Raw genomic sequence first — 24,809 nt, 5'->3', positions numbered from 1 at the left:
TGAGGGATATATAACTGAATACAATAATGGTTATATACTAAAATTTAAATTATTAGTTTGTTGTATTACAAAAAATATGGCTCAATATTTAAGCAATGCTCTTGATTCATAATTAAAGCCCTTGCTTCAACATTTGACTAAAATTAATTCTGAGTCCAGTAACACTATAATAACATTTAGTGTCAATCATTTAAAAATTGCTCTGTGTCATAAGGGAGAAAAGCTATTATCAGGCCTAAGAATTAGTAAAAGTGTCAGGCAAGTAAATAACCTGTCATACAGCTGTTAATACTGATTAATCTCTGAAGCATCATCCCTTTCATAAATGAAGAAGAAATGTAGAGGCCAATGAGAGTAGCGAACAATCATGAAATATGCAAGGGCAGCCTAGCCAGGTCCTAATCTAAATTTCACTGATGATGCTCTGTGAACAAGTTTAACATGAAGAATCCAAGTAACAAGAAAAAAAAGAAAGAAAAGAACTGTCCTACCAGCAGGGGTATTTGTTTTGTTACTGAAACAGAAGAAGAGTAAATAGATCCATAGAGAGAGGGAAAATTTTAAAGAGAATCCTCTGGTTCTCAACTGGCAACTCAACATGACTATCTTTTCCTACTGATAAAGTTTAATTTGTAAAATCATGTTTAATTTATGAATGGTATTCTATCACATGGATACACTTAAATTCTTCAACTATTAAGAGCTATATTCAAGAACTCTAGTTAAGTTCACTGTGGTTTTGCACAACTACAAAATCTTTACCTGCAGCCTTTGTGATATATCTAACTGATGGTTCCTGAAATGAGTAACATGCATCAACCAACCTAGTGCAGTGATACAGCTCCCTGAGAACAAGGTGAACAAGGGAAAGTGAGTAAAATAGTAACCACTGATAAGCTGTCTATGCAGTATTAGAGAAGCCCAAATACTGTTTGTAAAGTAAGTTTTTCAAAATTGGTCCTTGGCTTCATAATTTAAATTTAAAACCCAGGCATGTCATTACGATATAACAAAAATAAAACCGTATCTGAATTTTTGTGTTAAAAGCCTTCTAGCCAAATGTAAAATATACAAGAACATAAGTAAATACACATAAGCTGCTACTTGCTTCCAATACTCAAGATGGTGACTACGTCAGGACTTCCAGAGACTGCTGCATTTGCTCTCAGAGCTGTTCTTGGTCTTGCCACACAGTCCATAGCTGCTGTTAAACAAAGTGGTGCAGTTCCTCAGCAGCCTGTTCTAGAGGGAAGGGCTAAGATTCTAAACTCAACTATCAATTATATCACAAAAATACTCTCTTAAGAGTAGTACAGGGGTGCCTGGGTGGCTCTGTCAGTTAAATATCCAACTTCAGCTCAGGTCATGATCTTGCAGTTCAAGCCCCACTTTGGGCTCTGTGCTGACAGCTCAGAGCTTGGAGCCTGCTTTGGATTCTATGTCTCCCTCTCTCTCTCTCTACCCCTCCCCCACTTGCTCACACTCTCTCTCTCTCTCAAAATAAATATTTAAAAAAATTAAAAGAATATTACAAAGCATTCACCCTAATGATTCTATATAATCTTGTAGTATTCTTGTGAAGTATGAATTATTTTATGTTCCAAGACAGAATTTTAGATATATTTAAAAAAACACTATAAACTGAGAAAAAATAAATTACCTAGGGTATCATGTGTTTCACTCAACACATAAATAACAGTGAGAGAAATGAGAGTGGTAGTGGGATTCTTCATGGACTCTTTTCCGAGAGGAAAATTGTTCATGTGTTTTATAATGGCAAAATCTCAAGTCAGTCTGGAAACAGTCCTGTAGACCACTATCTCATGGCCTTTCTTCCAAAAGGTCCCCTTTGAATTCCCAATATGTGTGTGACTGAATGGAGCTCAGAGCCAGAGGCCCAAGTCTAACCAGAGCAGTTCCATTTTATCTCAGGTTTTATGTTCACTTTCTTTATGCACTTTTGTTTAAACACAGATTTCTTAGACTTAAAGGCTTTTAAAACTGCCATTTCTGATAAGCCACATTATCACTTTCCTCCATGATGGTGGTTTGGAGAAAATTTAGGAGGTTGGTCCAAGTTTTCATGATGCTGTGTTTCAGAAGTTTTTAAGCGTGCAGATGTTGCCATGTGGAAACTAATCCATTCCACTCTTCAGTAGCAGACTGGGTAGGAATCTCATGGGAAAGAGAAGGGGTGTTCAGAAATACTCTGTAAATGGTGGATGTGTAAATTACTGGAAACCTCTATCGAGAAGATATGAAAACGTGATGCTTAAGAGTTTTAAAGACGTTTTTCTACTGAGTTCCTATTTTCAATCTAATATTTCTGAGTCACTAGCTACTCTCTCACCAGGAAATTCCCAATGAAGAGGTAAACTGTATGCTTTGAGAACTGCATACTCTAGAAATGATTCAATATTGGAAACGTATTTCTTCATTGCCCTTTCTCAAACTGTTCCAGCACCGTGAAAGCATGAACCACGTTTCTCAACTCCAACCATGATGGATGATTATCTATATTTCTACATAGTTGATTCTCTGACATCTTGAATGAGGGGATTAGATAAGCTACAATTTTCAAAGGTATAGAGGAAAGAAAAATCTTATTAGTATACGGTCACTGCTCTGGGAATTTAATTAAAAGTATCACAATTACTTTATTATGTGATGTTAATAAAAAATTTGCTAGAGGCTTTCTAGCAAACTTAAGCTTTAAGTAAATAATTACTTGAATCAACATTTTTATTAAATTAAGTCATTTATAATTACGAATTTGACTCCTCAGCAATTTTTCATTAGAATATTAACATACTCATAAATTTTATAAGGATAAAAAACCCCTCAGCAAATTTGTTATCTGTGAAATTCCACAATTTATATGGCTCTAACCTAGTTATAATTTATAATTATGGAGTTCCTTTTCAAGAGGCTAAAAACAATCACAGGTAAAAGCAACAAAAATGTTTCCAATATTCCCTAGAAACTTGAAGGACTAGTACTAACTTCGAACACTTATAAGGCATTAGCGAATGCATCCAATGTGAGTTTTAAAAACATAAACAAATAAAACTAGAGCACTGATACTTCCAAGTCAATTGTATCCATTAGTTTCCTGGGTGATTCTGCTTACCCAAAGTCCCAAATTCTCGGAAGCTGTATTCCCCTAGAAGAATTATGATTATTTGAACATTTCACCTAGGTCAAAGGATAATTCCTAAATCAAGGTGATTTAGGTATAAGCAAAATGATAAATAATTACATAAATAAGAAAATGCATACTGTCAAGTTACCTATAGCTAAATTATTGTTTTGAAAATAGGATGGTATATAAATGGCAGGAAGGAAGAAAGAGAAAGAAAAAATTAAGTTACAAAAGAAAAAAGATCATACTTCAAGAAGATGAAGGAGGCCATCAGCATCTACAGAGGAAAGGTTATAGACAGATACGCTGTTAGCAAGAGAAATCTAATATCCATGAAAGTGAAGGAACAGATGGTGGGAATTAAGTAAAACGTCATGAGATAATTTAAATACACAAATAATTGCTTTACTCAGCTCTTACTAGGAAGTAACCTATGTGTTAAAAAGCCCTACTTCGCTCTCATTTTTTGTGCGTGGGTGGTGGGGTAGGGGGAGAGAAAGAGAGATGATGGTGAAGGTGAGTGGTGATGGAAGGGGAGAAGAGGGGGCATGGAGGAAAAGGAAACACTAGACAGAAATGGTAGATGCTAAATAAACCTGAGAATAAAAGAATGAAATACGCCAAAGCTGACAGAGTGTTACCATCACAAACAAATCCTCACACCCTTACTCCAACAATTAATAATTATGACAAATATTCTCTACCCCCCCTCCAGGGTCACAGCCCAACTTAGGCAAGTCTTTCTCTAGACTCCTCTAATTCCTTTCCTTTCCTTATTCTTAAAGGCTTGCTATTATCTCATATCACCAGGTTCAACCTTCTCACAAAGTGCATGTCATTCCAAAATTTTCAAATCTCCTTTCTAACAAAATAAAGAGAAGGATAAGAAGAAAAAGGGAACAACAACAAACTTCCATTCTCTGAAGCCAGTCTCCTACACATGGATTTCAATAATCGTCAAAGCAAATTTGTTAACTTCAAAGATGTATACTGTCTGATGTCTAATGAGTCTTTCCTTTTCCCCCCAAAGCTGGTCCCATCTGCAGAAAACCTCAAAAACCACAGACCTATATCTCTTTACTTAGATAATATGGAAATAGACAAAGCTAACCTGCAAATTACCTTCCATAATTTTATGAATACTGAAAGAATTTGTATATAGGAATACTGAAATAGTTGTCTCTAAGAAATGACATTAAAATGCAATGATAGTGCAGAACATACTATGTGTCGACTTATTAATGTGTTCTTAGGATGTTAATGGTCAAGTCAGAGGCATGCAGGAATTCTAAATCCGCAGTCAACAAAGATAACAAAAAATAAGTAGTGAAAAAAAAAACAGAGTAATTTCCTAATTTGATGGAGTATTGTTTATAAAGATTGCTGAGGAGTAATTTCTTCTTCTCATTAGCTATTGATTTATCAGATGCTCTAGCCCTATTTCACCACCTTCACTTCTAAGTTCAAAGCTAGAATTTTCCCAAAATATGAAGATGAACATATGAGAATATTCCATATATATTCAGTGATGGCAGAATTTCAAACTTCTCAACCCATTCATCTATCTTCCTATTTACTCCTATCTATCTATCTATCTATCTATCTATCTATCTATCTTTCCATCCATCCATCTATCTATCTGTCTACCTAGTTTTACCATGTTTGAACTGAGCATAACTTTATTCAGATTCTTCACTGGACATTTTTAAAAAACCACCAGTCCATGAAGGGATTGTGTTGATATCCAGAGATAACCTGACAACAGTTTCAAGATTTCACCAAAGCCTACCCAGAGGTCTGGTAGATATACAATGGAAAGGCTGGCACTTAATTGGCTTTGACAAGTAGATATTAAAGTCGAGGGCCAAATGACCATTTCCAACAATGCTGACCCTGGCTCCAAACATATGGAGAAGACTAGAAATAGGATTGGTCTGCAATATAGAGAAGACTTCAAAACAAAACAAAAACAGACAAAACATGATTTGATAGTTTCTTAAAAATAACCATTCCAGATAGGTTAATGATTCTTAATTTACTCCTTAAAACAGACTATGAATCTTTGACACACACCACTGAAAATAAGTAGCCCCATTCTTAAAGTTTTCTATCAGCTTCGCACATGCTGTCCTCATAGGAGATGAATGGGCCAGCTTAAAAAAATTTTTAAAAGTCACCAATTTTAACATAGAGAAAAAAGCATTTGTAAGAATATATGCACCTGACTTAGTCAGAAAGACATTTGACAAAATCTCCTTCCTCCTTTGGAGACTAGTCTTTGAAGAAAATTGTAAGTTGATTTACCAATAACTTGATTATACCAATTGTGTCATATGTAAGGTCATTTACATTCCTCACAACAAAATATGTATCAATGAATTACTGAATTATTTACTGTTTTATTAGTTTTTTTAAAGCAAAATATGTATAGTTGGCACACTCTGTTCTCATTTTTGGTGCTCTATATTTGATCTATCTTTGGAGCTCCTTCCTTTTCCTTGTTTCTACCCTTCCTGGATTGTTCATATTCCCATGTCTGCCTCTTAGGTAAGGAATGCCAGTAATTACAACTAAAGTTAAGACTCCTGCTTTAAAAATACAAATGATCTGATACACCAAGAAATAATTTCAAGTTTTGGCACTTCTTAATTAAGAAATTTTTTACAGTATATAAAGACAGAGTCAGTGACCGCACAATTAATTTTAAAAGGCATTTTCAATGCCATATGTTCTCACAAGCTTTCATTTTCATTATTAACAGTGATTTTTAAAGCATGCAGAAGTATATTTACATGCATTCTTATTTTGCATTACAACCATAATTTCACAATAAACTTCAGAGTTGGATCCCTAATACCTTAAAAAATAGATTGCTTTAAAAATGAAAAATTATATGCTGCACATTTAATAATAAATATGTCCAGAATTATATCATAAGTAAAATTTCTCTACTTTTAGAATTTTAATATTTTCAGCTTTAGGTCAAGATTTGCATAAAAATTATGTCAAAGAAATATGAATATCAGCACTTTTATACATGAGATGAATGTAGAAGCCATCATATCCTCATGATTTAGACCTATGTTCTGCAGAAATTCTGTGTTTAAGAGAAAAACAAAACAAAACAGGTTTTTGTCTGAAGTCTGCCTGCATACTCCAAAGCTTTGCTGTACTTTCTCACTGAACTAAAGCTAATTAGGGAGGAGTATGTTTATTCTATGTATAAGAATTTGGGAAAACATTTTTTATTTTTAAAATACTGTCTTTCTAGGGGTACCTGGCTGGCATGCAACTCTGCATATTGGGGTTTTGAATTGGGGGGTCCCATGTTGGGTATGGAGCCTAGTAAAATAAAATAAGTACCATCTTTATATTTACTGATTTAATGTGTTTCCTCTAGTTTAATAAACTAACTTGCCAGAGGTTTTGCAAGATGGCGGCTTAGGAGGACGCTGCGCTCACTGCTCGTCCTGCTGATCACTTAGATTCCATCTACACCTGCCTAAATAACCCAGAAAACTGCCAGAGGATTAGCAGAACGGAGTCGCCGGAGCCAAGCGCAGACGAGAGGCCCACGGAAGAGGGTAGGAAGGGCGCCGAGGCGGTGCGCGCTCCACGGACTGGCGGGAGGGAGCCGGGGCGGAGGGGCGGCTCGCCGGCCAAGCAGAGCCCCGAGTCTGGCTTGCAAAAGCGGAGGGGCCTGAGGGACTGTGTTCTGAGAGCAAGCGCGACTTAGCGTCTGGGAGGTCATAAGTTAACAGATCTGCTCGGAAAGCGGGAAGGCTGGAGGACAAAGGGAGGGAGAGCTGCTGAGCTCCCGGACGACAGAGCTCAGTTTGGTGGGGAACAAAGGCGCTCGCCAGCGCCATCTCCCCCGCCCATACCCCAGCCAAAATCCCAAAGAGAACCAGTTCCTGCCAGGGAACTTGCTCCTTCCACGCAAACACCCAACTCTGTGCTTCTGCGGAGCCAAACCTCCGGCAGCGGATCTGACTCCCTCCCGCTGCCGCAGGGCGCCTCCTGAAGTGGATCACCTAAGGAGAAGCGATCTAAGCCTGCCCCTCCTGCCCCCCGTGCACCTTGCCTACCCACCCCAGCTAATACGCCAGATCCCCAGCATCACAAGCCTGGCAGGGTGCAAGTAGCCCAGACGAGCCACCCCACCCCACAGTGAATCCCGCCCCTAGGAGAGTGGAAGAGAAGGCACACACCAGTCTGACTGTGGCCCCAGCGGTGGGCTGGGGGCAGACATCAGGTCTGACTGCGGCCCCGCCCACCAACTCCAGTTATACACCACAGCACAGGGGAAGTGCCCTGCAGGTCCTCACCACGCCAAAGATATCCAAAATGACCAAGCAGAAGAATTCCCCTCAGAAGAATCTCCAGGAAATAACAACAGCTAATGAGCTGATCAAAAAGGATTTAAATAACATAACAGAAAGTGAATTTAGAATAATAGTCATAAAATTAATCGCTGGGCTTGAAAACAGTATACAGGACAGCAGAGAATCTCTTGCTACAGAGATCAAGGGACTAAGGAACAGTCACGAGGAGCTGAAAAACGCTTTAAACGAAATGCATAACAAAATGGAAACCACCACAGCTCGGCTTGAAGAGGCAGAGGAGAGAATAGGTGAACTAGAAGATAAAGTTATGGAAAAAGAGGAAGCTGAGAAAAAGAGAGATAAAAAAATCCAGGAGTATGAGGGGAAAATTAGAGAACTAAGTGATACACTAAAAAGAAATAATATACGCATAATGGGTATCCCAGAGGAGGAAGAGAGAGGGAAAGGTGCTGAAGGGGTACTTGAAGAAATAATAGCTGAGAACTTCCCTGAACTGGGGAAGGAAAAAGGCATTGAAATCCAAGAGGCACAGAGAACGCCCTTCAGACGTAACTTGAATCGATCTTCTGCACGACATATCATAGTGAAACTGGCAAAATACAAGGATAAAGAGAAAATTCTGAAAGCAGCAAGGGGTAAACGTGCCCTCACATATAAAGGGAGACCTATAAGACTCGTGACTGATCTCTCTTTTGAAATTTGGCAGGCCAGAAAGAATTGGCACGAGATTTTCAGGGTGCTAGACAGAAAAAATATGCAGCCGAGAATCCTTTATCCAGCAAGTCTGTCATTTAGACTAGAAGGAGAGATAAAGGTCTTCCCAAACAAACAAAAACTGAAGGAATTTGTCACCACTAAACCAGCCCTACAAGAGATCCTAAGGGGGACCCTGTGAGACAAAGTACCAGAGACATCACTACAAGCATAAAACATACAGACATCACAATGACTCTAAACCCGTATCTTTCTATAATAACACTGAATGTAAATGGATTAAATGCGCCAACCAAAAGACATAGGGTATCAGAATGGATAAAAAAACAAGACCCATCTATTTGCTGTCTACAAGAGACTCATCTTAGACCTGAGGACACCTTTAGATTGAGAGTGAGGGGATGGAGAACTATTTATCATGCGACTGGAAGCCAAAAGAAAGCTGGAGTAGCCATACTTATATCAGACAAACTAGACTTTAAATTAAAGGCTGTAACAAGAGATGAAGAAGGACATTATATAATAGTTACAGGGTCTATCCATCAGGAAGAGCTAACAATTATAAATGTCTATGAGCCGAATACCGGAGCCCCCAAATATATAAAACAATTACTCATAAACCTAAGCAACCTTATTGAGAAGAATGTGGTAATTGCAGGGGACTTTAACACCCCACTTACAGAAATGGATAGATCATCTAGACACACGGTCAATAAAGAAACAAGGGCCCTGAATGAGACATTGGATCAGATGGACTTGACAGATATATTTAGAACTCTGCATCCCAAAGCAACAGAATATACTTTCTTCTCGAGTGCACATGGAACATTCTCCAAGATAGATCATATACTGGGTCACAAAACAGCCCTTCATAAGTTTACAAGAATTGAAATTATACCATGCTTACTTTCAGACCACAATGCTATGAAGCTTGAAATCAACCACAGAAAAAAGTCTGGAAAACCTCCAAAAGCATGGAGGTTAAAGAACACCCTACTAACGAATGAGTGGGTCAACCAGGCAATTAGAGAAGAAATTAAAAAATATATGGAAACAAACGAAAATGAAAATACAACAATCCAAACGCTTTGGGACGCAGCAAAGGCAGTCCTGAGAGGAAAATACATTGCAATCCAGGCCTATCTCAAGAAACAAGAAAAATCCCAAATACAAAATCTAACAGCACACCTAAAGGAACTAGAAGCAGAACAGCAAAGGCAGCCTAAACCCAGCAGAAGAAGAGAAATAATAAAGATCAGAGCAGAAATAAACAATATAGAATCTAAAAAAACTGTAGAGCAGATCAACGAAACCAAGAGTTGGTTTTTTGAAAAAATAAACAAAATTGACAAACCTCTAGCCAGGCTTCTCAAAAAGAAAAGGGAGATGACCCAAATAGATAAAATCATGAATGAAAATGGAATTATTACAACCAATCCCTCAGAGATACAAACAATTATCAGGGAATACTATGAAAAATTATATGCCAACAAATTGGACAACCTGGAAGAAATGGACAAATTCCTGAACACCCACACTCTTCCAAAACTCAATCAGGAGGAAATAGAAAGCTTGAACAGACCCATAACCAGCAAAGAAATTGAATCGGTTATCAAAAATCTCCCAACAAATAAGAGTCCAGGACCAGATGGCTTCCCAGGGGAGTTCTACCAGACGTTTAAAGCAGAGATAATACCTATCCTTCTCAAGCTATTCCAAGAAATAGAAAGGGAAGGAAAACTTCCAGACTCATTCTATGAAGCCAGTATTACTTTGATTCCTAAACCAGACAGAGACCCAGTAAAAAAAGAGAACTACAGGCCAATATCCCTGATGAATATGGATGCAAAAATTCTCAATAAGATACTAGCAAATCGAATTCAACGGCATATAAAAAGAATTATTCACCATGATCAAGTGGGATTCATTCCTGGGATGCAGGGCTGGTTCAACATTCGCAAATCAATCAACGTGATACATCACATTAACAAAAAAAAAAGAGAAGAACCATATGATCCTGTCAATCGATGCAGAAAAGGCCTTCGACAAAATCCAGCACCCTTTCTTAATAAAAACCCTTGAGAAAGTCGGGATAGAAGGAACATACTTAAAGATCATAAAAGCCATTTATGAAAAGCCCACAGCTAACATCATCCTCAACGGGGAAAAACTGAGAGCTTTTTCCCTGAGATCAGGAACACGACAAGGATGCCCACTCTCACCGCTGCTGTTTAACATAGTGCTGGAAGTTCTAGCATCAGCAATCAGACAACAAAAGGAAATCAAAGGCATCAAAATTGGCAAAGATGAAGTCAAGCTTTCGCTTTTTGCAGATGACATGATATTATACATGGAAAATCCGATAGACTCCACCAAAAGTCTGCTAGAACTGATACAGGAATTCAGCAAAGTTGCAGGATACAAAATCAATGTACAGAAATCAGTTGCATTCTTATACACTAACAATGAAGCAACAGAAAGACAAATAAAGAAACTGATCCCATTCACAATTGCACCAAGAAGCATAAAATACCTAGGAATAAATCTAACCAAAGATGTAAAGGATCTGTATGCTGAAAACTATAGAAAGCTTATGAAGGAAATTGAAGAAGATTTAAAGAAATGGAAAGACATTCCCTGCTCATGGATTGGAAAAATAAATATTGTCAAAATGTCAATACTACCCAAAGCTATCTACACATTCAATGCAATCCCAATCAAAATTGCACCAGCATTCTTCTCGAAACTAGAACAAGCAATCCTAAAATTCATATGGAACCACAAAAGGCCCCGAATAGCCAAAGGAATTTTGAAGAAGAAGACCAAAGCAGGAGGCATCACAATCCCAGACTTTAGCCTCTACTACAAAGCTGTCATCATCAAGACAGCATGGTATTGGCACCAAAACAGACACATAGACCAATGGAATAGAATAGAAACCCCAGAACTAGACCCACAAACGTATGGCCAACTCATCTTTGACAAAGCAGGAAAGAACATCCAATGGAAAAAAGACAGCCTCTTTAACAAATGGTGCTGGGAGAACTGGACAGCAACATGCAGAAGGTTGAAACTAGACCACTTTCTCACACCATTCACAAAAATAAACTCAAAATGGATAAAGGACCTAAATGTGAGACAGGAAACCATCAAAACCTTAGAGGAGAAAGCAGGAAAAGACCTCTCTGACCTCAGCCGTAGCAATCTCTTACTCGACACATCCCCAAAGGCAAGGGAATTAAAAGCAAAAGTGAATTACTGGGACCTTATGAAGATCAAAAGCTTCTGCACAGCAAAGGAAACAACCAACAAAACTAAAAGGCAACCAACGGAATGGGAAAAGATATTCGCAAATGACATATCAGACAAAGGGCTAGTATCCAAAATCTATAAAGAGCTCACCAAACTCCACACCCGAAAAACAAATAACCCAGTGAAGAAATGGGCAGAAAACATGAATAGACACTTCTCTAAAGAAGACATCCGGATGGCCAACAGGCACATGAAAAGATGTTCAGCGTCGCTCCTTATCAGGGAAATACAAATCAAAACAACACTCAGGTATCACCTCACGCCAGTCAGAGTGGCCAAAATGAACAAATCAGGAGACTATAGATGCTGGAGAGGATGTGGAGAAACGGGAACCCTCTTGCACTGTTGGTGGGAATGCAAATTAGTGCAGCCGCTCTGGAAAGCAGTGTGGAGGTTCCTCAGAAAATTAAAAATAGACCTACCCTATGACCCAGCAATAGCACTGCTAGGAATTTACCCAAGGGATACAGGAGTACTGATGCATAGGGTCACTTGTACCCCAATGTTCATAGCAGCACTCTCAACAATAGCCAAATTATGGAAAGAGCCTAAATGTCCATCAACTGATGAATGGATACAGAAATTGTGGTTTATATACACAATGGAATATTACGTGGCAATGAGAAAAAATGAAATATGGCCTTTTGTAGCAACGTGGATGGAACTGGAGAGTGTGATGCTAAGTGAAATAAGCCATACAGAGAAAGACAGATACCATATGGTTTCACTCTTATGTGGATCCTGAGAAACTTAACGGGAACCCATGGGGGAGGGGAAGGAAAAAAAAAAAAAAGAGGTTAGAATGGGAGAGAGCCAAAGCATAAGAGACTGTTGAAAATTGAGAACAAACAGGGTTGATGGGGGGTGGGAGGGAGGAGAGGGTGGGTGATGGGTATTGAGGAGGGCACCTTTTGGGATGAGCACTGGGTGTTGTATGGAAACCAATTTGTCAATAAATTTCAAAAAAAAAAGAATATTATAAGCATATGTAAATAATATACTATAAATAAACATATATTTATTTTCAAAAAATAAAAAATAAAAAAAATAAACTAACTTGCAAAAGCTGTAAAGGGGTTTTCTTAAGTACCAACAGTTAATCTGAAGAAGTTTTTTAATTGCACTGCTTGTTCACATAAGCATGAACAAGAGATTTTAAATAATCTATTGTAAACTCTTCAAAGGAAAATGATCAATGTGCATGGTCTAGGTAGATTTATGTTCTCTTCACCTGATAAATGTTTCAACCAAATACCATAACAAAATTGTATTTCTATTCAATTATCACTTGGCTCAATGTTTATTCCTTTGCAGCACTCAGAATGACCACAAGTTCATTGACTTGTCTACTGTGTCCTCAGCATGCTTGCTTCCAAATATTTTCTTAGTGTCCTTGAATTTATCCATATTCAGTGTAATTCCAAAATCAGGCAGAAGATAGTCCCACTCTTAGAGAGCTACCCCAACCTTTTTGCTCCTGAAATGAACTCATTGAAGAGTTAGCAGTTATTACCCAGTAAGAGTCTGTGAGTTCTGCCACTCTGGGCCCTGAAATTAGACTATCTAGCAGTGAGTATAAAGTCAGTAACTATGAGCATAGTTCCAAACTGTTGTATATATTATGGAAATTACCTCTCAGTAATGGAAAAAAAAACAAAAAACAAAAAAACAACAAACAAAGCACTCCTGGAACATAAGACAAATAAAAATATATATATAAATGGAACATAACTTAAAAACCCCAACTTTTAAATAGCCTTCTTAGAATAGATATAATTTGTTGATTGGAAAACAAGTTTTAGATCCCGAAACTCATCTTTCAGTTTTTTCACATTCATGGACTTTGCCACTACATCATTCTTTAAGGCCTCAAAGGAGACTTCATTTATCAAAATATCAAAACCATCAATTAGCCCAATACTCAACAATTGAAAAGGCATATAAATTTTTCTTATTAAAAATTTAATATTTCAAAGAGTTTTTCTAAGACATTAATTCTTCATTCTTCTTGGGATTATAAATCTGGTAACATTAGTAGTGTATCTGAAAATTATCTATGTGAAATCGCTGCATTTCCTTGATATGGCAGATGCTGTTCCCTGTGGTATCAGAATCCCCTCCCTCAGCCATTTACCATGTCCTCACTCCCAGGACTACTTCCACCTGACAGCATCACATCTACAGACCCAAGTAGCTCTTGTTTTTTGTTTTTTGTTTTTTCACTGACTGATGATACCTGCTCTCTCTTGGCACAATCAGGACAGAAGTGCTAGAGAATGAAGCTCCCTATAAGTGTAGCTCAACTGAGAACTCACATCACTTGGTGAATTTTCTATATCATTTCCCAGAGCCTTTCAGTGGTAGTAGGCTCTGTTTGCTCACAGAGGTAGCTTGCTTGATGAAGTATTTTTTATTGGCCTCCTTTTCTTTGCTGTCACATTTCCTCATTTCTCTACTGGCATTTCCAGGGATTATCTTCCAAACACATTTATTGTATTCAAACAATTTTCTCAGAGTCTAGGGAATCTCAAACTAAGATACTTATCTCTAAGATCCTAAAATTCCCCATATCTTAACATCTTTGAAGTTGGGATATAACATTTATTTGGTATTTATATGTGGATGGCTCCTTGGCTCACAACAAATCCTTCAATGTCTATGATATATGATTCAATACTATACTATATGATTCAAATCCTTCAATACCTGTGCTATATGATTCTCCCCACCATGAACTGGTGGGTCAATGTTATATCTACTAGGGAATTAAAACCTAAGTAAAGGGCCACAGACACAGGACTGGCTCAGGAATGTTAGAGGCCATGTACTAAAGAGAAGAAACACAAACTTCTTTACTGAGGTCACAAAGCTTTCCCTCTTCTCTTCTTTTCCAAAGCCTGGTGCTTTTCCTTCAATACTATGATGCTATCTCATAACACTCCAATATATCTTCCTTCCAGAATTGTTTTTACTGAATAAAAAGCCTCTCTCCCTGTCCTCATCACAAAAAAATATTTAATGCTCAAAAGGCACAAATTTCCTGATCTGTTTATTTCTCTCCTATCATTAACACTCTTAGCTTATTTTATTTTGTTTTTAATTGATACACAAGTTAATAATATCAGCTATATTGAATCCTTATTAGAAATATGATATACATTTTGGAAAACATGTAATCATCAAAGAGAGAAAATAAGGTTTGAAATCTGACGAACACTATGTAATTATCAGCTAAGAAAACAGAAGGGTCATTTAAAAGATTTTCACTGAGTGCCTATTTTATGATGGTCACTCTGCTGAGTAAACGTGACAGAGATTAATGGTCTATCTGCCTTATTCTATTCTTGCTCTCTAAAATTATTTTTTGGTTTTTGAATATTTACTTATAATGTATATGTTAAATCTTCCCCTTCCAAGTTAACAGGCAGACTAAACTATAAAGATTTAGTTTCAATTCTAAATTCCTGGGTGAAGAACTCTGACAGACCCAGCTTTTTTAAATGTTTACCCCTTAAGCATCCAATTAAGACTGGGGCAGAAGAGCAATATTTTACAAAAATGGCTGCTGAGGGCTCATCATTGTTATGAGGGGGAAGCAGGAAGTTCCCAGCACATGGGATTGCAAATAACTTCCAAGAGTTATCTGCCCATTTTAGGTAGAGTGTTCATGCATTTTTTTTTCCTGAGACATTTCTGGTGTATGCCTATGTTTTAGGTATAATTATTAACACTGTCCCCTTTTGTTTTCAAGAGTTTTCTCTTGGGTAATATATATATCACCTTAATTATAGAGATCATTGAGGGCAACCCTGTTGTTTTTTATTCAAGAGGATAATTAAGACCTAGAAAGATTAAGAGACATTTTTCAAGGTCATCCAGTTAGTACTAGATCTAAGAGTAAAATTCACTTTGCAGGATATTATTTTAGTTATTAGTTTATATTGTTAAATCCATTCTCTTTCATCATTCCACCTTTGTGATTGACAGCATGGTGTTATGAAATGGTTCGTTAAAGTTCAGCTCGGTTTAGTAGTCAAGGTACAGAGAGCCACACAAACCCCATTCAGTAACAAACACCATGATCAGAATTAGCATCCTAAACAAGGAGACACACAAAGACAACAGTGTTTTGCAGAAATTTTCTTGGGATGCAAAATGTTATTATAAAATAGAGTATAAGTCCAATTTTTTTTGTTGTTTCCTTCATGTTGGCTAAATGGATCTTGGTCTTGACTCTACCATTGAGAGTATTTGTGCTTCTCTTAAGAAAACATTCAGCATGAAAGTTAAGCACCAACAAAAGAGAGCCTCCCTTCAAACTGGCTAATGAAACCAGTGGATAGTATCTTGAAATGACTCCTCTAAAAATAGACATCTTTACCATTCCAAAAAAGATTAGAAATGTAGCTCTTCAGGGAAAATATCCCACTTAGGGGGAAAAGGCCTTCTTCTGAGATTAGCATGAAGCAAATCTGTGAAGTAGGCAAAATTGGTAACACTTCAATATTCTAAAATCATTCCTTCTCGACATCCTTGATGATATCATTTTCCCTTTTCTACCTTCTAATCTCTGAGTCATTTTTATTTTCTCATCAATTTTTACTTTGAACATTTGATCTCTGGAAAGGAACTTTTGCATTTCTATAAAGGATAGATAACCATTAGATATTCAGTTATTTCTCCCAAGATTCCTGTACCATAAAGTCTTATCTCTAAAGCTCAAATGCTTGGAACTCTAGGAATTAATTTTTAGGCATTAGCAAACTGCAACATTTTGAGGTGGAACCTCAAGCTCCTCAAACCAGGGCAAGTGTGTGGTCCCCTATTCCACCCACTACCTACTAGAAGGCTGGTTCTGCCTTCTAGTTTAAGTTCTGTATCTAGCTAGCAAAGCTGAATAAAGATTCCTTTCAGTATATCCCAACCTGGAAAATTAAGTTCACAGATTTCTAGTTGCAAAAGCACCCTAAAAATATGTCAGAATGATCAATAACTACTATATATTTCAATGCCAGGAGCTGAGAAAAAAATCACAAGCAAAAGATGGAATTTAGATGAGTTCCCTAAGGGAAAGCTTTAGATTTTTGCATCTTGATAGGTGATTTTCAGAGGAATCTGAATTATGACTTTTCCCAATCAACTCAAACTTAAAAACGTCAGCAGCAGCACAATACATTGAACATGTTCACTTAAATATATGCCAGCTAAAATTGTGAAATGGATGAGGTGGTGAGCAGGAACTTCAAGTTGAGAAGAAAAGTTCTCACACTTTTTACATGATATTAGTAATCATGTAAGAAAAGTAAATCAAATAAGAAAAGTAAAAGAAACATCAAGACCCCAGTTTCATTTCTTATTATGAATTGCTATAGCACAAATTCAAATGTTTTGATTTCCTATATTTCACTGTTGTGTTTCATTGCGCTTTAAATAGAATGCTCTACAGAACCAATGACTTTACTGAGCTTTAAATGACTGTCAAACTTCAGAGTTAATGTTTTCACTTGTTGGTCCTCATGTGAATAATATTATAAATCTAATTTTAACCATATTCTACCTATTTTGATGCAAGAATATTAGAAATAACTTGATGTTACCAATACACCTTTCAGGAGTCTTAATGAAAATAAGTGTAAGATTGCAAGGTATATATTAGAGGGTACTGAAATGTAGAAAGTATACAAAAGCACAGCTTCATGGGGTAACTAAATTAAGCATCCATGATTCAGTTGGGAATTTTCAGCAGTACAATTCAGAAGATATCCATGACTACACTGAAAGTTACTTTAGGATTCCTGGCTGACGTTACTGTTCTGTCACCTACATACCTGCATATTTCTAATTAGTTTGTCAAATTTTAATCTAAAATATTAAGAATTTGCTTTCTTACACATTCCAAAATAATTTTTATCTCAAGTTATCACTGTCATTAGCCATTTCGAGTTGACAATAATGCAAGTATATGAAGAAAGGAGGAGGTGATAGATAGGTGATTTATCTTAATTCCTTTCTTCTTGAATCCTGTTGGAAGCATAATATATAAAGGTACTCTGTATAAAATTAATGAAAATTGCAATACTTTCATCAGTTTTCAAATGAAAGATCAATTTCCTAACTATGTGAACTGCTGGGACTGGGGAGTTGTCCACTGTCTGATGGCTGAATCATATTACTTTTAAGTCTAGCTAGGGAACTTGGGAACATTCTTGAGGAAATACATTTTACTAAGGAACTCAGGAAAATATTCTGCAGATTATTAACTGTTTGCAAGTAATTTATTTATTTAGGTCTACTAAGTCAGAGGGGAAGAGGCTAATTCCATCTGATTTAAATGGTTTTAGAAATGACAGTGTCCTCCCATGAGGTGGTGAACGGTAGAGAAAAAAGTCTTCAGCTGGGAGCCCTGGAGACTTCACTTCTAGTCTTAACTCTGACATTGTGTGACTGAGAAGAAGTTATTTCCCCCATTAAATGGACTTCAATTTCATCAGTTTTTAAAGACCCAGTCATTTTGGGTTATTTTTAAAGTCACTTCCATCTGAAAAAGAAAAAAAAAACTATGTTTTTGTTATTCACAATACAGCTTAAGTATCTAGTGGATGCTAAAAAGAGGTTCTGCAACAGCAGCTATAATCAGTCAAAGTGTATCTAATTATCAATTGGACATACGGGGAGAGTTTTCTAAAAAATTCTGTTTCTTTCATTTTATTAGATATGTTACTAGAAAATTCTTATTGCTATTATTTCTTAACAGGTTAAATCTTCTCTTAGAAAGCTTATAGTTATGGGCAAAACTTGAATCTTTCCGATTTGTTCAAAATCCAGCATTCCTAGGTCTCAAATAATCCAAATACCTTATTATTTTAGTTATTTTTCTCCATTTTTCTTTATTATGTTTAACTTTGGTTTCTTTCCTTCCTTTTTTAAATTTTATTTTACATGTATATGCCTTGTGTCCTTTATTCAAAGTTATCTACAATTTGGGAATTGAAGGGACTGAAGGATATCTAGCCCACTATGGAGGAAAGATACCATACTTTTGTTTTCAATGTGAAAAGTGTATTCATACATGTTAGAAAAATATGTATCCTATAAGTAATGTATTAGTCAAAATTAGAAACATTTGTCTACAAACAGCTATTCAGTGTGATTTTCTAAATGAAAAAATTTTGTTGAATACTTATTTCTATATTACATATTACTATAATAGTCTTTGTGATAACAAATTCATTTGATTTCTTCAGTATTTATTGTAACAAATAATATACTCCTTTTGACCCAGTTTTATGTTTTTCATACACTAATGGGTGTGTTTACATAGGGAAAATTTCCCAGAAACATCCATTTTTGAAGAATAATGTTGATAACTAGTCCAGAATTTGCTAGGATTTCAGTATGAAACTCTAAGCTCTTGAGAGCAGAGGGACTGAAAAATAAATAATCCATTATATTATTATTAAATCTGAAAATAGGGGGCTCCTGGGTGGCTCAGTTGGTTGAGCAACCAACTTCAGTTCAGATCATGATCTCACGGTTTGTGGGTTCCAGCCCCACATGGGACTCTGTGCTGACAGCTCAGAGCCTGGAGCGATTCTGTGTCTCCCTGTCTCTCTGCCCCTCCCTTGCTCATGCTCGCTCGCTCTCTCTCTCTCTCTCTCAAAAATAAATAAACATTAAAAAAACTTTTATTGGAATCTTCTATTTCCTGGGTTGTTTTAAACATGTGGTTATACAGAGTTCAAAAAACTAGATAATACATTAGCTTATACAAAGATTACTTTTGTCATTTGCATCTCCAGGAAGAGTGCTTGACTGACATTTGTCAATCAAAAAGATTTAAGTAGATTAATAAAGACACGTCATTCAGTTCTTTATACCCTTCTAGTAAAAATATCAAGTGAGGGGCACCTAGGTGGCTCAGTTGGTTAAGCCTCTGACTCTTGATTTCAGATCAGGTCATTATCTCACTGTTCATGAGATAGAGCCCTGTATCAGGCTCTGTGCTGACAGCATGAAGCCTGCTTGGGATTCTCTCTCTCACTCTCTCTTTCTGCCCCTCCCCACTCATGCACTCACTCTTGTTCTCTCTCTCTCTCTCTCAAAATAAATAAATAAAATTTTAAAATATATATCAAATCGGGGCGCCTGGGTGGCTCAGTCGGTTGGGCGTCCAACTTTGGCTCAGGTCATGATCTCGAGGTCTGTGAGTTCGAGCCCCACGTTGGGCTTTGGGCTGATGGTAGGAGCCTGGAGCCTGCTTCCGATTTTGTGTCTCCCTCTCTCTCTGCCCCTCCCCCATTCATGTTCTGTCTCTCTCTGTCTCAAAAATAAATAAACGTTAAAAAAAATTTTTTTAAATAAACATTTTTTAAAAATTTAAAAAAACTGACATTAGAATTAAAAAAATAAATATATATATATATCAAATCAAAGCCAACAAAAAAATCTAGCAAACAAAAAGTTTAGTTGGTACATTCTATAAACTAGAAGTACAACAAACAACTCTATGCTCATAAATGTGATAACGTAAATGAAATTAAATAACTCCTTGAAATATATGCACTATCAAAACTTACAGAAGGAAAATTTACAATCTGAAAAACCTTATATCTATTTAAAAATTGAATCAATAATTAATATCCTTGCACAAAAGTAATCACCAAGTCCAGATGGTTTCACTAGTGGGGTTTCACTAGCCCCATTTTACCAAACAAATGAGGGCAGGGGGTGATATTAATTCTCCAAAATCTCTTCAAGAAAACAGAAGCAAAGGACACATTTCATAAGCCATTCTCTGAGACCAGCATTACCCTCACACCAAAACAAACAAAAAAGTCACAAGAAAGGAAAACTACAGTTCAACACTCACATGAATATAACTGCAAAATCCTCAACAAAGTATTAGTAAGTCAAATCCAATAGTATATGAAAATAATTATATACAGTGACCAAGTTGGATTTATTCTAAGTATACAAAGCTGGTTCAAAATTCAAAAATTAATCAGTGTAAGCCACCACATCATCAGACTAATGTAGGAAAATCATACGATCCTATCAATTGTCACAGGAAAAGCATTTGACAAATCTAATACTCATTCATGGTAAAAAGTCTCTGCAACTAGGAATAAAAATAAACTTCCTTAATATGATAAAAAACATCTTCAAACAACCTACTGCTAACATCCTATATAATGATAAGACTGGACACTTTCCAACTAGGATTGGAAACAGGCAAGAATATTCCCTCATATCACTCCTATTCAATGCCATATGGGAAGTCCTTGCTAGTGTAATAAGATAAGAAAAGGAAATAAAAGTTACACATTTTGGAAAGGAAGACATAAAACTGCTGCAGAATACAAGGTTAATGTACAAAAGTAAATTGCTTTCCTATTATCCAACAATGAACAAACAGAATTTGAAACTTATAACAAATAATAAGTTTTAATATAGCACTCAAAAATTATATATGCATATCTAACTAAATATTTACAGAACCCTAAGCATAAATTAAAAAAAAAAAACATTACTTAAAAAAAAATCAAAGGTCTCACTAAACGGAGAGATATGCTGTGTTCATAGACTGAAGACTCAATTCTGTTAAGATGTCAGTTCTTCCCAATTTGATTTATAGAATCAATGCAATTGCAATCAAATTCCCAGCAAGCAATTGCATAAATACTGACAAACCGATTATAAATTTTATATGGAAAAGAAAAAGTTCTAGATGAGCCAACGCAACACTTAAGAAGAAGTTGGAGAACTCCCTTCACCTGATTTCAAGTCTTACAAGGCTATGGTAATCAAGACAGTATAATGTTGGGACATCTGAGTGGCTCAGTCAGTTAAGTGTCTGCCTCTTGACTTCAGCTGAGGTCATGACCTCACAGTTCATGGGTTCTAGCCCCACACAGGGTTCTACACTGGTAGTGCATAGCCTGCTTGGGATTCCCTCTCTCTCCCTCTCTCTCTGCCCTTGCCCCACTCAAGTGCTCTGTCTCTCTCAAAGTAAATAAACAAACAAACTCAAAAAAAAAAAAACACTGTAATATTGACAAAGGAATAGTCACAGCCATCAGTGGAACAGAATAGAGTACCCATATAGAGACCTACCGATATATAACCAAACGATCTTTAGCATAGGAAAAAAGGTAATTTAGTTCATGTCTTTCCAAAAATGGTGCTGGAAAAACTGGATTGTCAAATGCAAAAAAAGAAAAGAACCTTCACAAAGACATTATGCCTTAAAAAAAAATTAACTCAAAATGGATCTTACACCTAAAATGCAACACTATAAAACTTCATGAAGAAGACAGAGAAGAAAATCCATATGACACAACATTTGATGATGAGTTTTTAAATACAGCATCAGTAGCTTAATCCATGAAACAAGGTAAACTGTACTTCATTAAAATTAAAAATTCTGTTCTGTCATTTACTCTTAAGGGAATAAAAGACAAGCCATAGACTGGAAAAATACATTTGTGAAACACATAACTGATAAGTGACTTATATTCAAAATATACTAAGAACTCTTAAAACACAACAAAAAGAAAACAAAACAAAATTTTAAATGGGCAAGAAATCTGAACAGCTACTTCTCCAAAGAAAATATAATGAGGGGCGCCTGGGTGGCTTGGTCAGTTAAGCGTCCGACTTCGGCTCAGGTCATGATCTCACAGTCTGAGTTCGAGCCCCGCCTCAGGCTCTGTGCTGACAGCTCAGAGCCTGGAGCCTGTTTCAGATTCTGTGTCTCCCTCTCTCTCTGCCCCTCCCCTGTTCATGCTCTGTCTCTCTCTGTCTCAAAAATAAATAAACGTTAAAAAAAAAAGAAAATATAATGAGATATCAGCTTATAATGGCTAAAATAAAACAAAAACAAAAACAAGAAATAACAAATGTTGGCGAGGAATGTGGAGAAAAAGGAACCCCCATGAGCTGTTGGTAGGAATGTAAATTGGTACAGCCACTGTGGTGAACAGTATGGAAGTTCCTTAAAAAATTAAAAATAGAAATACCGTATGATCCAATAATTCCACTCTGGATATTTACCCAAAGAAATGAAAACAGTAATTCAAAATGATATATGCACTCCTATGTTTATTGTGTCATTGTTTACAATAGCCAAGATATAAAAGCAACCTGAGTCTCCATAAACAGACAAATGGATAAGGAAGATGTGGTGTGTACACACACACATGAATATTACACAGCCACAAAAAAGGATGAGCTCTTGCTATTTGTGACAACATGGATGGACCTACAAGGTATTATGCTAAGTGAAATAGGGCAGCCTAGGCAAGATATACCATATGACTTCACTCGTATGTGGAATATATAAAACTAAAGAATAAACAAAAAGCAGAATCATACCTATAAATACAGAGAACTGATGGTTGCCAGAAGGACGTGGGGTGGGGACATGGGCAAAATGGGTGAAGGGGTGTGGGAGATACAGGCTTCCAGTTACAGAATGAATAGTCACAGGAATAAAAAGCACAGCACAGGAAACATAGTCAATGATACTGTAATAGTGTTGTATGGTGACAGATGGCAACTGCACTGGTGGTGAGCATAGTTTAACATAGAAAGTTGAATTACTGTGTTCTTCTTGAAATTAATTTAACACTGGATGACAACTATACTCAAAAAATTTTAATAAAGAAAAGAAGCTGAAAAAATATGCAGATGGTAAGTAAGCATACAAAAATATGTTCAACAGTATTTGTCATTAATGAATTGAAAATTAAAGCAATAATGGCATACTGCCCCATACCTATTAGAGTGGCTAAAATGCAAAAAAAAAAAAAAAAAAAACATCAACTGAGGATATGGAGCATCAGGAAATATCAATTACTGCTGGTGGAACTGCAAGATAGTACAGCCACTTAGGAAGACAAATTGTCAGATTCTTAAAAAACTAAACATAAACTTAATATACCATCCAGCAACTGTGCTCCTAGGTATTTACTCAGTCAATTTAAAAACTAACATCCACAGAAAACTTACATTTCTATAGGAGCTTCTATATTGGTGATTATGGTAGAGCTGTTATAAACATTCACAGGTAGACTATGGTGGCTGGAGAAAGGCAAGAAAATGTATTCTCCCACAGAGCCTCCAGAAAGAATGGAGTACTCCTCCTGACACCCTGACTGAGTCTATGTGTTGTTTCTGACCTAAAGAACTTTTAGATAACAAATTAGTAGTTTGTTACAGCAGCACTAGGAAACTAATACATAGTGGCTGGTTGGATCTAGGTTTCTTACTGCACGAGTGGGAGGTTACAAGTAAAAAGAGGAGAAAGCTAAAATAATCCATGTAATAACACGTTAGAGTTGGAGACATCAATATGAACACGTTTAGGTCAACACACAGCTACATGTAGAAATCCTTACAGATTTGTGAATATACATGTATTCGTACAGACATACATAGATTGTCAGCACTGTTGGCTTGAGAGGACCCAGAAACAATGGCACACCAGCAGCAATGAACACAACTAGCACAAAATCATGGTTTCTAATATCACTCTGCAGTAAAAGAAGCCAAAGCCAGGGTTCCTTGGAAAAAAGGTTAATACTAGGACTGGCCTAGAACACAGATCAATGTGCAATATTTTAGGAGTCAACTAAAAGGATGCCAAGTGTCCAAAGCTGAAACAATTTGAGCAAAAAAAGTATTGTCTGTACTGGATTTATAACCCAAAGTATAAATTAAATAGCCCATACTAAAGTAAATAAATGGTTGAATAAATGGGGGAGACAACACAAATTTCCCATGCTAAGAATGCCAAATAATTAAGGTAGATATTTTGCCTAGCCTTTAAGTGTGGGCTGCTCATTGAGGCTTCCTTCCTAAAAGCATAGCATAGAAAGGAGAGAAAACAGAGGAGCGCCTGGGTGGCTCACTCGACAAGCATCAGCTCAGGTCATGATCTCACAGTTCATGCATTCAAGCCCCGCATGGGTCTCTGTGCCGACAGCTCAGTTTGGAGTCTGCTTCAGATTCTGTGTCTCCCTCTCTCTCTGCTCCTCCCCTATTCACACTCTCTCCTCTCTCTGTCTCAAAAATAAACATTAAAAAAAAAAACCAGAAACTTTATAGTGGGAAAATCTGACAAATAAGACCTCAAGTCAGATGACCCAAAGCTTAATATCAACAGTGATAAGTGGTTTAGATAGTGTATGATCATGATATGATGGGATGAAATTTACACTTTATGTGGTGCCTCCCAAAACAGAGAAGCCTAATATAATCATGAGAAAAACAGCAGGGAAAACCCCAACTGAGGT

The sequence above is a fragment of the Prionailurus bengalensis genome, chromosome A2, assembly GCF_016509475.1.
Source record: "Prionailurus bengalensis isolate Pbe53 chromosome A2, Fcat_Pben_1.1_paternal_pri, whole genome shotgun sequence".
Taxonomy (NCBI): domain Eukaryota; kingdom Metazoa; phylum Chordata; class Mammalia; order Carnivora; family Felidae; genus Prionailurus; species Prionailurus bengalensis.
Note: the sequence above shows the minus strand (reverse complement) of the source record.